Source organism: Copadichromis virginalis, linkage group LG16 (assembly GCF_057382275.1).
Source record: "Copadichromis virginalis isolate Kocher_CV1m ecotype Utaka linkage group LG16, C_Virginalis_male_GT1.1, whole genome shotgun sequence".
NCBI classification, from domain to species: Eukaryota; Metazoa; Chordata; class Actinopteri; order Cichliformes; family Cichlidae; genus Copadichromis; species Copadichromis virginalis.
Window position 1 is genome coordinate 28,162,938 of NC_140633.1, and position 16,375 is coordinate 28,179,312.

The following is a 16,375-nucleotide window of genomic DNA, read 5'->3' on the forward strand; positions in this document are numbered from 1 at the left end:
CAGAAAAACATGACAAAAAAGATATTTTTTACTAATTGATCTAATTGGTTTTGCTCTTGCTGTTGTTTCATTACATGCTATTGATAGAAAAGAGCACAGCAATATTATGTTGTACAATGTATGTATGTTGCAGCATTTTTAATAATATTTAGTTGACTTTTTACATAAGAAATGTGTTATCCTTTTACTATTTGTCTAAGGTAAAGAATTCACTAATCTCATTTAATTCAGAAAAGTGGAGTACTCTGGGGCAGTTTTGCTACATATGAGCTATATATATATATATCCCTCCACTGTGATTTAAAGCTGATAACACTGTGAAGTCAAATGTTGCCAAACTCTTGATGGAACAATTAAAAAATGTCTTTAAGCTGGACATGTTGGATCAGTTGCCTGTTCAGAATGCCACATTGATCTGCTGTACGTTTTATGTGAAGTGCTGTGTATTTTGCATTTAATAACAAAAGCCTTCAGTTTATACATCAACAAGCTGTATGGTCACAATCACTTTATCACTGTGTCAGAGAGTCCGACGCTATAACTGTGTCTTTGATATAGTGGAATGTAATAGTAGAGTGCAATATTGCTAGAGGGCCACTTCATACCATGTTGTTTGAAGCAAAACAAAACAAAAATAAAAAAATAAAAACAAAACAAAAAACTTGATCAATAGAAATAAAGTCTCTGTAGTTGTTGTAGGAGAGCTCAGATCAGTCCTGGGCAATGTAATGAACTTTGCTGCAACTTCCTGACGAAGAGATGTTGTGATACACATGGCTGGACTCTAAGTAACTATCAATAAACCCAAAAGACTAGCCTGAAAGTGGTCATGACATATACTGAGTAGAAACACATCTTTGTGCTTTCACAAAATGGAAAGCTTTTTGACCTTTTTGACTGTCTGCCAGATGCCACTGCATGGCAATTTTGCTTATTTTCCATCTAAGTCTTCTTCTGAGCTTTTGTCAGCCACTGATGTCATGATGATAAATCCTGTGTAAACAGTAAGAATCAAAAAACTATAACTAATCCAGGACACAGCTCTACAAGGCCAAGTGTAATTGGAGAGTGATTTAATACAGACTAAGGTGTCTCGGCTTCAAAACCCCTTTCTGTAATTTGTAAAGGTCAAGGATGACTGATTAGTATCTTTAGAAGTTTTTATGTGTGACATTTATGTGTGTTTCCTCTAGCACAAAAAACAGTGGCCCGCACATACGTGTAGAACACATACACATTTTGAGACACACATGCACCACAACAAATAGCATGAATGAAGCAGGCAAGAGTGGTGTGACTTTGCACTCCAGGCAGACATCCTCTCTCAGTGTTTTCAAAGTGTCTGTATTACCTCTGTTTCTGTTCTGCAATTTCACAGCTGAGGGTCTACAGACAGAGTGAGAATAAATTAAATAGTCTATTGACTTTACTTTGTCTGCACCCAACTTTAAAATGGATTCCAATTGCTAATGAAAAAATAAATAAATCAAAGAGCACCAAATAAATGTCAACAAAGGATCAGGTTTAAAAATATGAATTCAAGTCAATTCAATTCAATTTTATTTATATAGCGACAAATCAAAACAACAATTGCCTCAAGGTGCTTTATATTCTAAGGTCGACCCTGAAATAATACATACAGAGAAAAACCCAACAATCATACGATCCCCAATGAGTTAGCACTTTGGTGACAATGGGAAGGAAAAACTCTCTTTTAACAGGAAGAAACCTCCAGGGAGGGGCGGCCATCTGCTGCGACTGGTTGGGGTGAGAGGAGTAAGACAGGATAAAAGACATTCTGTGGAAGAGAGACAGAGATTAATAACAAGCATGTTTCAATGCAGAGAGGTCTATTAACACGTAGTGAGTGAGAAAGGTGACTGAAGAAGAAATACTCAATGCACCATGGGAATCCCCCAGCAGCCTACACCTATTGCAAGATAACTAAGTGAGGGTTCATGGTCACCTGATCCAGCCCTAACTATATGCTTTAGAAAGAAGGAAAGTTTTAAGCAAAGATAGTGTCTGTCTCCCGAATCCAAACTGGAAGCTGGTTCCACAGAAGAGGGGCCTGAAAGCTGAAGGCTCTCCCTCCCATTCTACTTTTAAATACTGTAGGAACAACAAGTAAGTGTGCTGTCCAAGAGCAAAGTGCTCTAATGGGGTGATGTGGTACCATAAGGTCATTAAGATAAAATGGGGCCCAATTATTCAAGACCTTCCAAATTCTTAATTGCTAGTTCAATTCTGGATTTAACAGAGAGCCAGTGAAGGGAATCCAAAGTAGGGGAAATATGTTCTCTCTTTCTAGTCCCTGTCAGTAGTCTTGCTGCAGCAGTAACATGTTCTAGCTTTACAGAGCTTTTTTATTAAGCTCCAAACTATTTTCTAGGCTAAATGATGATCTTCTAAATTTCCTCTCCAGCCATTTCCTCTCCAGCTTACAAGTTATCTTCTTTATTTGCACGTTTGAGAGTTATACCAGGGAGTCAAGTACTTCTGATTTAAGTCTCTTTTTCACAGGCGCTACAACATTCAGAGTCATATATCATGAAGAGGTAAAATTATTAGCAAGATAATCGACCTCTATTGGATTAGCGATCAGGTAGCTGCTTTGCTCTGTGTTGGTACAAGACATTGAAGATGATAACAGTGGATGAATTATATTCTTAGACTTATTGGCAGCACTTTTAGAAAGACATCTACTGTGATGAGATCTACTCCCCACTGCTGTGCAATCAATTATTGTAAATGTAAATGTTATTAGGAAATGATCAACAGAGGGTTTTCAGGAAGCACTGTTAAATGTTCAGTTTCTATGCCATGTGTCAAAACAAGATCTAGAGTGTGATAAAAGTGGTGGGTGGGTTCTTTTATATTTTGAGAGAAGCCAATTGAGTCTAATAACAGATTAAATGCCATGTTGAGGCTGTCATTTTTAACATCTACATGGATGTTAAAATGATTATTTTATCTGAGCTGAGTACTAAATCTGAGAAAAAGTCAGAGAAATCAGACAGAAACTTTGTAAGGCCCAGGGGGACGATAGATGATAACAAATAAGACTGGTTTTTGAGTTTACCAGCTAGGGTGAACAAGGCTAAGCATCAGGCTTTCAAATTATTGGAGATTATGTATCGGTATTTCAGGAGCGGGACTACGCCTGCAAACATGCTCCTTCCGAGCGTGGCCGATCTCAAATCTCCCGTTTTTAAGTAAGATCATTGAAAAAGCAGTTTCTCAACAGCTCAGTTACTTCTTAAAACAGAATAAGATAAGATAAGATAACCTTTATTAGTCCCACACGTGGGAAATTTGTTGAATTTGAATAATTGCTACGATGCCTTCCAGTCAGGTTTTAGACAGAACCACAGCACTGAAACCGCTCTGACCAAAGTGTTTAATGACATATGTCTGAATACAGACAGTGGAAAAATGTCAGTCCTAGTTTTACTGGATCTCAGTGCAGCATTTGATACAGTTGACCACAACATATTACTCAAACGACTGGAGAACTGGACAGGTCTTTCAGGAACTGTACTAAACTGGTTCAAAACATACGTAGAAAACAGGAAATACTTTGTATCAATAGGTAACTTCACATCTGAGCAGACAAGTATCACATGTGGAGTTCCCCAAGGTTCCATCTTGGGACCCCTTCTGTTTAACATCTACATGCTCCCACTGGCACAGATTATAAACAACAACAAAATAAACTATCACAGCTATGCAGATGACACACAAATATATATCACAATGTCACCAGGAGACCGAGGCCCTGTACAGGCTCTTGGTAAATGCATTGAGGAAATCAATGACTGGTTGTGCCACAATTTTCTCCAGCTAAACAAAAACAAAACTGAGGTAATAGTCTTTGGCGCCAAAGAAAAACGATTACAGGTCACCAGAGAACTTCAATCTATACATCTAAAAACCACAAACCAGGCGAGAAATTTGGGTGTAGTGATGGATGCAGACCTAAACTTAGAAAAACACATTAAGACAATAACAAAGTCAGCTTACTATCACCTCAAGAATATATCAAGGATAAAAGATCTGATGTCTCAACAGGACCTGGAAAAACTAGTCCATGCATTCATCTTTAGTAGGCTTGATTACTGTAACAGCATCTTTACAGGTCTACCTAAAAAATCAGTCAGACAACTACAGCTCATTCAGAACTCTGCTGCTCGAGTCCTCACTAAGACCAAAAAAGTGGACCACATCAGTCCAGCTCTGAGGTCCTTACACTGGCTGCCTCTCCGTCAGAGGATAGACTTTAAAGTTCTGATGCTGGCCTATATAGCTCTGAATGGTTTAGGACCAAAATACATCAATGACCTCCTGACCCAGTATGAACCATCCAGATCCCTCAGGTCATCTGGATCCGGTCTTTTATCAGTTCCCAGAGTCAGAACCAGACACGGAGAAGCTGCATTCAGCTTTTATGCTCCTTATATCTGGAACAAACTCCCAGAAAGCCTCAGATCAGCTGAAACACTCAGTTTATTTAAATCCAGGTTGAAGACTCACCTGTTCTCAGCTGCATTTGAATAAAGCACCAAATCGACACTTTAAGCTTAAATTTCAAAACTTACATTTAACTACTGATTTTATCTACTGTTCTGATTTTATCTGTTTTGATTTTATATACTGTTGTTTGTTTGTTAATTAGTTAGTTAGTTTATTTGCTTGTTTTATTCAATTTTAAATCATGCTTTTTATTTGTTCTTGTTTCTAATGTCTCTGTAAAGCACTTTGAATCACCTTGTTGTTGAATTGTGCTATACAAATAAACTTGCCTTGCCTTGCCTTGCCTTCCGGTTGTCATCTATATAGATTCCCCCAGTTCTGCAAGCTGTTCATTCTTGTTTACGTGCCCCACCCTCCCTCCCTCCTTGTTCTCAGTTCTTTAACTTCTTCACTCCTATGTAGTACACGGGGATCTGCCAGGCCCGGAAGCCGTTGCCAGTCCCCTTCGAGGCCTTCCCCAAACTGCAGCTCAGTTCATGTCCAAGCATTCACCTTTACCTACTAAAACGCTGTCAAACCTAAAATGGGAATACAGGAACTCCAGCAACACTTGAAGGGAAGAGGAACAACTTTATTGCCTGACCAACGCATTTCGGCTTGTGGCCTTCATCAGAGTCATAGTAACATATAGTAAAAGTGTGCTTAAATTAAAAACAGGAAAGAAAAAAATTCAAATTAACCAATCACATCTTCACAGATGAACCAGCTGACATATGTCAGGTTAGTATTGGTTAATTGGTTAAGTTACGCCCAAGTAAATACTGGACTAGGTCATTAATGATGAAGACAGGGGTGAGGAGACATAATCCCCACCTGCCTTAAAATACATGCATGAAATACAGAAAAAGAATATTACAAATATACAAAAAAAATGATTACAAAGACAAACATTTAATTCAAAAAGAAGTCAGTGCAGCAGTTAGATTAAAGAAACAAGAGGACATCATCACATGGATAAACATTTGTGGAAAGGTCCTGATTTATGTCTCTTAAACCTAAAATGAGGACGTGGGCCAAGCTAGTGAAATAAAAAGTCTTTCTTGGTCTTTGGTTGATTAATAGGCTGGTGTTGAAAATTGCTGCCACACTGCCCCCTCGGCCTGTGCTTCGAGGTTTCTGATGGTTAGAATGACTCGGTGGTTGATTCATTTAAACTAACATAATCATCCTGCTGTAACTAGGTTTCTGTAAGGACAGAGTAGATCAATTTGTTGATCAGTTATTAACTCGTGTACTAAGAGAGACTTGGAAGAGAGAGACCTGATGTTTAGTAATCCACAATTCACTGTTTTACTCTTTGGTTCAAATGTGGATGCTGTATTGTTCTTCCTTTGTGATTTTTTTTTTTTATTTCAGTCCTTTTTTTTGCGGATTTTTAGTTTATTTTTTCTCTGTTTGGGAGCTGACACAGTCCCTAAGGGGATGGGGTTTGAGGAGGTAATGGGAGGAAGAAGCTGCAGATAGACGTGTAAGACTGCCACTCTGCTTCCTGGTCCCAACTCTGGATAGTCACATTTTGGGGGGTTTAATAAATTTGGCCAGATTTCTAAAAATGAGGGATGGAACAAGAACAGGCTTCCCCCAGAAAGTTTCCCCATTATCTATAAAGTCAACATAGTTTTTTGGACACTAATCAGAGGAATTTAAGGAGATGTCACTGCTGGTCTGATTGGGGAGGAGACCAGAGAAAACTACAGAGTCCGACATTGTTTTGGCAAAGTTACAGACTGATTCAATATTAATATTAGTGACCTCTGATTGACGTAACCGGGTGTCATTACTGCTGACGTGAATACCCTTACACTTAGCCAGCAGTTTTAAATTTCCCTCAAATGTCGCCTGCTCTCGCCCCTGGAAGACAATTGACTATGGTTGCTGGTGTCTCTAGCTTCACATGTCTCAGAACAGAATCACCATCATTAAATCTGAAATGGACTGTTTTTGAACAAACAGCAACTCTACAAAATAACAAGTCAGAACCTCAAGCTTCGAATTAATGACAGATTTCCAGTAGTTACAAAAATGAATGTAGGAATTAACACTGAAGATAAATTCTGCTAAATAAAGTTTTAGCCTCAATGAAGTGTCTAATGGGGACTGAATGTGACAGCAGAATGGTATGTGTTATAGCAGATACAGGCAGGAATAACAACTCTGTTTGTCTGTGAACACACAAAGTGGTTGTAAAGATGTGATAAGATGACTAAATGGGCTTTAATATACTATTTTGGCATTGATCAAACTGACTTTTATTGACAACGTGCATTCAAGGGAAAATGTATGTGTTCATAGAAAGAGTAGAAAATTGATCTTTTACTGAATTCGTTTTAAATCATAATATGAGCATAAATCTCAAACAGCCTGTTTATAGTGTGTTTATAGTGTACATGTTCGCTCTAATATCCATGCTTTTCATGTGTGCAAAATGATATCCATATCCATGGTAGGGCACTATGCCAAGATAGTTTCTACCAAACACATTGATTTAAACACAAATGAACCCACACCATGTGTTCTTTAAAACATAAAGAAGCAAATTTAGACAATGAGACTGAAAAATGTTCTTTGGTCCAGTTTATATCCTGTGATGAATGTTGTTTTGTCCCTATGCTAAATATGCACTACACTTCATCGGTATTCCTAGGGGTGTAGTGTTAAGAGGGCTATTTCACAATACAGCTTTTGGGATACATTTTATTTAAGGCATTCTGTTAGAAAGTTTTATACGTACCTTATAAATTTAGAGTTATGTTCATTATATACATTTTTATATTCACTAATAATTACTAGGCTTATTTTTTGTCACCCACCAGTTACTGTGTGCTTGTTTGTTCCCTTAGCGATACAATGCAAGGCAAGCTCCTTGGGCTGAACCAGCTAACAGCATGTGGGAAATTCCCTCACACAGTAGCCACTGAATCTACTGAAACATGTAAACTCCTTTAAGTGCAGGTTCGTTGGTATGATGATTGTCAGATATACTTAATTTATATATACTTATGTTTTGTTAACAAGGGTAACTCTGACCTAATAGCTAAGTGTCCCACCAGATATACTCCCAATGGCCATGGGTTAAAGTGGGTCCTCTGTAATTAAATGTGACTGGCATTTTCATAAAATGTAAATGTAAATGTGGATCTCATTTTTCTCAGAAACAAAACTCTTGTAAAAAAAAAAATAATAATAAAAATCTCGTAATTCTTTGTTTTTACATTCATCAGGTCCCAATCAGCCCAAATAGCAAAGAGAGATTAAGACTGCATGCCATGAGTTTGGGTCTTAGGAGGGTATTCTGTGCATTTAGTGATTCCTAGTTTTGTAATTATGGAGTTCATTTACCTCCCTTTACTAATCCTTTGTCCTATCCTCTGCTGATTTCTAATCTGTTAAATCTACTCAGATTTTTATGCTTCAGCCATGTTTGTCATTTATTTGCAATTTTACATTGAGAATAATCTGTCTCCTGTGTCTTGCAATTAGTTTTACTTCCCCTCCTGTCTCATTGTCATCGGTAGTCCTCACATCCATGTTTCAACCTACCTGTGCCTCATTATCTTTCTGTGTTCAATTTTTTGATTACCTGATTTGTCTAGTCCTGTCCTTCCCCTCAGTTGTTGTCACAGTGTCTGTGCGCGTCCCTGTGACTTCTCTGCTGGTACTTTCGATTTAGTTGTGTCCTTGTGAACTTTTAATGGATTCTCAGTGAAAACATATAGTTGAGCAGGAAAACAGAGGACTCACATTAGAATTTGTAATTTTCTTTCATGGCACGTTCATACTGGATTTTATGGTTTAAGTCCTGCTAATGGCCGTAATTGATCAATATAAATTGGAGAGGATACAGACGACCAAAAACTGACAGAATCTATAGACTTGTAGATATGTTCTTTAAAAGGATTTTAGAAAAAGTTATCTAAGAGTAGTACTGCATGACTGTCAAACATCCGCCTACTGAAATTTGGTGCAACTGATGTTTGGCACACATATGGGAAAAACATACGTACAAAATGCTAACCAGATCATAGGCAGTCAAGATAATCATATAATCTCTTTCCTTTGATATGCTACATCGGTACTCATGAATAAATGCAAAAAGCACAGCAGGAAGTTCAGGGGGCTTGAATGATTAGAGTAATCACAACAAAAATAGAACTGGACCGTCTGTTTAGAAATTCTCCACAGCCACTGTGTAAACCGAGCACTAGGCAGTCTTTATTACCAAAGCTAGTTGCATCTTTAAACACTAACCTAAAATTTTATTTATAAGCAACTTTAAAAAAAAAAACCAAAAGAAAAGAAAGAAAAAAAATCCTCCTCCTACACACTATCATGCTTACAGAAACAAACACAAATACTCCCCACTTACCCTGATTACCATCACAACACACCCACTCAGAATGTTTTACTAGGCAGAGAGCTAGACAGCTAGTTAACAACTTTCAGTTGTATCAATAAATCCACAGTACTTGACTTTCTTGTGAAATCTACTGAGAAATAATTCCCCATTACAAAACTGAATATCAAACATGTAAAGACATGTTATTATGTGTTTTCATCTATTGTACAGTGTCCTTGGGTGTCTTGAAAGGCGCTTTATAAATACATTTATTATTAAAAATTACTTTCCTTACTAGAAAGATTGTATTAAACTCAGGGACTTGGGGTTAGCTAGAACTAGCCCTCTGCTGTAGTAAGAAAAATGCCCACAAACAGATAAAGAGCTAAAGCAGCTGACTATAATGTTCAATGTTCAAATTAACACTAAAGTTGTGGCCATTTTTGTAAGAATTAACTAGGACCAGAAAAATGTTGATCTTAATCTTTGACCATCAACTTCTAATCAATTCGTCCTTCAGTCCAAGTGTCAATGTTGGGTCAAAGTAAATTATAGACAATAGTCAGATGGATTCACATATTGAACCAAGGATGTCAAACTGAGGGATAATCTGAAAACATAATCCTTCTAGTAATGGCTGTTGTTTTAAAGCCCCTGTATTTCGATAGAGCTACAGTGCCCTCTGTCAGCATTTACAGGGATATCACAGACTTTTAGTTGGTATTCCCTTGTGTGTGTGCATGTGTGCGTGTGCAAATTGTTGGACAAAGACACAAAGACACAATTTAGCCGTATTGCCTCTGTACACCATCAACAAAGTGGATTTTAAGTCAAATAATTATTGTCTGATTAAAGTGTAGACTTTCAGCTTTAGTTCAAGATGTTTTACAAAGGTTTTGTAGTAACAGCGTTTTCTAGAAGGTTAAAATGAATTAGAGAAATTAACATAACTTTAAATTGTTTTCAATACTTGGACAAAGTTCATTGTCTGGAACTCATGGGTGTCACCAAATGCTGTTTCCTTCCTTGAGAATTAATTTCGCTTTCCTCATCTTAAGTATAGCAACTGGTTTACACCTTGTTGTAAACCATCTGTGTTTCCATTTATCAATGTTTCTGTAGACTGTAGATGTCTACTCAGATGTCTTCTTGAATATGTCATGTCTTCTTGTATTTTTTAATGGGAGAGTAGTGAGCTCAAGGAGGACTTTGACAATATTGGTAGAACTGTTTGAGTTCCCACCACGTTTAAGGCTCATGGGGGAATCTCGAAACAGTGAAAGAGTAAAACAGCATAGGCGTGATCATATGTAATGAACAAAAGGAACAGAGGTCACACAGAGGTCAGAGGGTGATTTGACATAAATGCAAGATGTGTACCTGAAAGCACAAGCATGTGCACTGTAACAAAATAATCTTAAAATAACCAAATTAGAATAGATTCATTCTCACCCAACTGGGATTAAATTGATAGCTAACGGAGATTAAAGCAAAGATCAAAGAGAGGTTGGGGTGTGGAAATCATAAGTTTAAAAAAAGATAGCTGAGACCTCATTTCACTGAGTGTTGGAAACACATATCTCCAAAACAGTTTCACACATGCAAGGTTTCCTACAATTGATTTGAATGTACAAACTAGTTTTAAACAACCTGTTTTTTGTGGTTTGTGTTTTAAATGTTACTTAGTACTGAATTCATACTGATAATTATAGAGGGTAGGTATGAGCATTTTTATTGATATAACAGCAAGGAAGGAGTTTAACAGCTGTAATGGTTATACATAATTAGATAATAAATGCCAACAGTTCCAGAATATTCTCATCCTTTTCAATAAAATATAATAAAATCTTTATGGCTGTTGTGTCTTGAAGTCCTTGGTATAATGACCAACTCCCCCAACCCCCACCACCACCACCACCACCTCTATATAACATTAGCTAAGCATGAATAGGTAATTTATTAGCACTGGGTAGTATGTTGAAATTTGATATAGACACTTACTTTGAGATGGTATCTTATCCAGGTTAAACTGAAATGGATCATACAGTCAATGCATGAAATACGAACAGTCTTTCAGGCCTTTTGTTATTGCTGAGCTTTCCAGGGCATTGTTTTAAAAACTGTTTTCAGATTGCACCAATTTCATTGGGCAACATATTTAAAATTACAGCAAAAAACTACAAAATATAAAACACTTTGAATCAGCTTCAGATTTAATATCTGAAGCTGCATAAATTGAATTAAAGTCTGAATTTCAATCACATATTATACAATAAATCCCAACAGTTGTACCAAGTGTACCAAGTGGTGTGCAAAGACAAGATTACATGAAACATGTCTCTGTCTAATAATTTATGAGCCTAATATATTATATGTATATTTTCAGTTGTAGATGAGGATGTGACACTATGACAAATTACCACAGATGCAATAACCGCAACCGTGGGCGTATATGCAGTGGGGCTGTTTTTGAGGTAAAGGGTCTTGAGGCAGTTATTAGCGTTTGCTTATGTTTCTGAAACTGAAAACTGATTGTGGGGAAAAAGAAAAAAGAAAAACCAGCGCCTTCCTCAGAGTTGATCATATCTTTATTTGCTCTATCTGACCTTGCTAGACAATTTTCCAATATGGGTCTGCCTCATTTATAGCCTTGTACTCATTTTTTACTAACACAAGTTTATATTATGTTTGAAACTTTCTGACCATACTTAGAGAGGAAGCAAAATGCATGCTAGCAGAACAGAAAAGTAATACTGATTTGAAGTAATCTTGCTGGTAATACATTTCGAGTGATAACACACAAGTATTACAAATAACAAAATAGATGCTTATGATCTATGTGTCTATGTTATGTACAGAATTTAATAAAATAGATTTTGATGTATCATAAGGAGGAAAACCAGTGCTGTGTTGTGTGTGCTGTGTGATATAAAGACAGAGAGAGAGGAGAGAAGAGAAAAAAATCTTTCTTGTATTGTTCGAAGTTCGAGTTTGAAGGATTTATGCAAGGCTCAAAATGACAAAACCTGTCACTGTGAATATCTATATCTTTAGCAAGCAATCTATTCCTACATGTGTAAGCATTTAATTTATGGACTGCTTTTAAAAAGGGTATCTAATTATTCAACACACTGACACTAGGGGGAAGCATTCAGCCACTTAATGGTAGAGGCTCAGTGTTTTTTGGTTACACTGAATAAATGTTAAAAGAAAGTCTCATAAAATAAGTCTTAGAGGTGCCTTTGACTTCTTACAACTCCATACTTTCAGCACTACAATAATGTGAATCGGCAAAGAGTGGCAATGTACGTCACACACTTACATTACCAAACACTGGCAGTAAAATGAAAATTGCAGTTACTGAAATTGATTCATTTTTGCTGTTTATATGAATGTTTATATGGTCAAGCTTCCATCAGTAACAATACCATGTTGTTTTTACAGGTCTAATTGTGTTGACTACTCAAAATACAGTTAATGTAACATCTGTTTCGGTGACATTTTTCATTACTGCCACTGTGGAAATACTCTGCTAAGAACACACCCATATCTGACTGCATTTAACAGAACAGTGGCCAGAATTTTTAGAAAGAAAGAAAGAAAGATCAGAGAAACTATTTTGATTTCTTTCTTTTTTAAGACAAACACCACAATGATAATATAACAGACTGAATCCAGACAGTGTGCACAATTTGGACTAAACTTGCTGAATACATCTGATATTTAGATTTGGAAAAAAAAAAAAAAGTCCAGGCAGGTCACAACAGAAAAAGAACCATTCCATGTTACAAATAAAAAGTACAATAAAACTTAACTACAAAGGTATCTCACCAACAAAGGATAAAACAGGATAAATACTTACTAATTTTACATTAAAGACAACCTTTACCAAGATTAAAGTGTGACAAAGGCACTCCTGAGGTGAATCTGAAATATTCACATTCCAGTCTGACATTCATTCAGAATAATGATGGTAACAAATGAACCAGACACGCAATTTACTGATCGTCCTCCACTTGTGGTATTGACCAAGACCTCTTTGTCTGACACGTATATAGATAAATGTGTTGAATGTGTGGGACAAGAGTGAGACAGAGGAAATGGTCAACTGGTCAGTCTTGTCCTAGAATAGAACCTCTCAAGTAGTAGTATTAGTTGTAGTAGTGTACTACTAATATAGGAAAATGTTAAATAGGGTATGAAAGGTAATCACGGGGTAGGCAAACAAAGAAAAACAGAAAGCAAAGCTCAGAAGTAATGATGAAAATAATTATAAATAGGTGAAAACAGGTGAATATGTTAACAAATCATACACATCTGAGAACATTCATTGAAATCTACTTTATTTCATAAACTGGTTATAGTTTAAATGTGAAATGTTAAAAACCATAAAATAAAATGCAGTGTAAGAAAGTCCAACATTTACTACTAAATTATCACGTAGGAAATGTTTAGAAAATTCATTTACACTTTGAGTTTAAAAATTGTGTTAACTTCTACTAATAATAACTAGACTTACATTGTAAATGACACACACAAGCTATCTGATTTCTGAATGTCTGAGGAAGATTATAGCATTGACTATGAGAATCACTACACTGAATACAGATTGAATTTTTTATGCATTTTGTCAAATCTGAAAAGAAAATCTGAGAGATTCATACTCATTTCTTATATATTTTTGTATGCAGGTCCAATTTGGACCAAATAAATACGTTTGTATGAAAAAAATGAACATTTTCATTGGCAATTTTGAGCTCTCAATTCCCCCCTTCAAACCAGACACTGAGCTCTCACTTTGCTCTTTGAAGTATAATAGGATGATGGATAGGTTTGGCAAATATATTTAAATATAGCTACATCCAACTCAGTTGTATGTATTTGATATAACAATGCAAAACGTCTAATAAAAATAATACTGCAAATAATATTAATAATCATGGACATAATAATAATAATAAGGGCTACACCTCTCCAAATGCAGCTAACAGCACATCACATAACTCTTTAACGAACAAAACATAAGGGTGAATAAAACTTTTGGATTTCCCAACACTCCACTTACCTTTCATTTGCAGCCAGTATGTTTTTTACATGAAGCTAGTCCTGGATAAGCCAGCTAAGCAGCATTGTTTTTACTGGGCCTAAACACTCTGCTATGAAATTACAATTTATGGGCTCTTAGTTTTACCATCAAGAGTAAAACTAAGAGCACTACACTAACGAGATCACTTGTAGTATACCATGTAATCTTTGACTTATTTTACTGGATCACCTTAAAATTATGACTGCTGACTGACTGCTGCTAGCAAGCCAATGTAAGTAGTCTTAGCTAAAACCAATGACTGTAGAAAACAGTCATTGGCTAAAACTGTAAGCTAGCTAGCAACACACAGAGACATTCAAATGCTACCATAAAGATAGATGACAGTGTTACTTTAACTCTTGAAAGTCTGTTTTCCAAAGGAAAGCTTGGTCAGCAAGTTACCTCATAAAATATGGAGGCAGAGTGCACTAATTCCACCTACACAAGTCTGAAGTAACAACAGTATACAACACTGGAATTTGACTCTATAACTGGACACAAAGATGGCCTTAGAGCAAAAGCGGCCAAGAGGTCCTACTCAGTGACTTGAATTGTAAACGTGATGCCTAGCAGACAGCTGCTGGCTACAGCTACCTGTGGCAATTTTTATCAAGGAAAAAGTAACTGATGAACTGACTCAGTTTTGGAGGTACCCTCAAGTGGCTGTTAAAGAAACTGCACGTGCAGGCTTCATTTTACTGCATTTCGTTGCCTTGTACCTGTGACATGTGCAATGACAATAAAGTTGAATTCTATTCTATTCTATTCTGTTCTATTCAGCCTGGGGGGACCTAAAGGGAGACCAAGGAGTGCAAAACTTCCATCTGTCACTTTTGAGGATTTGTGGCTTGGTAGCTATGTTGCTTCACTTAATTTTTTCCAATCATGATGACTGGCCGCTGCTTGCAAACATGACCTATGGAAACTTTTGATTTGTGTGGTGTATATGAGACAGGGCAATTTCAAATATTAAGCGTTGTTTCCAAAACAGAAATTCTGTAGCAAAATCTAAACTCGATAGACATTTAATGTGTATCTCACCTAGCAGATAATTTGGCTTGTCTTTCAGTAAATTTCAAGCTATATGTTTTATAAATATTATAAAATATTGTTTGTTTATATAGACAATATAATACAAATTATTAATTAGACTGTGACACCTGTGGGGAGCCACTGTGTGAATGGTGTTAAACTCACCTGCACCCTCAACCTCTTTTTGGTTTGATTTTTGGTTTTGTTTTCACGTTTAAAAGCACCCTTTACTATCATTCCCACACTCTGACATTTACAATGATGTCACTGCAAACCAGACCTCATGACCTAATTTGCACCATAATTTCTTCTATTAATCATTCTAAGAAATGACGTATATTTGGTGCTGTGTTCTTGAACTTTTCCCATTTTGTCACTGTACTTTGGTGCTGTACAAATTATTTTTACTTTTAAGTTACTGAATTTAAAGAGACTATTAGAAAGTAGTTTTTTTCCTTTCTTTCTTGTTTTGTTTCACCCTCAAAACATGCCTGAGGTCTGTGTCATGTGATGGAGTCTCCCAGTACACTGAAATTAAAATTGTCAAAAGTTTTAACACATTTCTAAAACAATGATTACAATTACCACAAAAGAATGAATACTGGAAGATATATACCTGAAATTCTTAAAATCAACTGTTACTGTAGCTTGTACAAGCAGTAGTTATAGACTAATGGTTTGCATTCTTGACAACACTGATCATTCTATAAAATAGCCTATGCTTTTGCCACAATTTTATTTCCAAAGAAATGCAATAACATTGTAGTAATTTAGTGATAAATATTATGTGTATATATATATATATATATATATATATATATATATACATAACATGTGGTCACTTTACATGTCCCTTGAGTACACGGTAACCCCCAATAGACTATGCCACTTATGTTTTGTCGTCACAGGGATATAATCTGGCAACAGCCTTAGAAATAAGAGGCCCCTTGTAACCTAATCGATTGCCGAGCAGGGAGGCAGACTGGGTCCACACTCTGTGATCCGTTTCTCTGTGTCAGACCAAGTTCCCAGAATAGCAGCTCGTGCTGGTTGTCTGTGGAGGAGATGGAAGAGGAAGTCAGTGGTGGATGTAACAACTGTTGCTTTTGCTGCCGCTGCGGAACCATACCTGTCAGTCCGCGCTGCATGTTAGATGTCGGACAAGAATGAATTCCGTTTCAAGCCGAGACATTCAGTCTGGATCAGTGTGCAAGTTCATGGGATTATATAAACTCCTACGTGTTTAAGGTAAATTAAAAAAAGAGAGCGCGCGGGAGAAACCTTAGTGCGTGAATCGGTTTCCTGTTTGAACTAGGTAACTGCTTTGATATAGCCATTGAATTTCGTTCGGCTATCAATTGGCTACAGACGCTTCAGAGCTGCTAGGG

The 16,375-nt window shown here is 36.6% G+C and overlaps 1 pseudogene; it reads right to left on the reverse strand.

Annotated features, from left to right (window-relative positions):
* Positions 1-2,353: 2,353 nt before the first annotated feature.
* On the reverse strand, positions 2,354-8,061 carry LOC146691005 (uncharacterized; annotated as a pseudogene).
* Between the last annotated feature and the right edge of the window lie 8,314 nt (positions 8,062-16,375).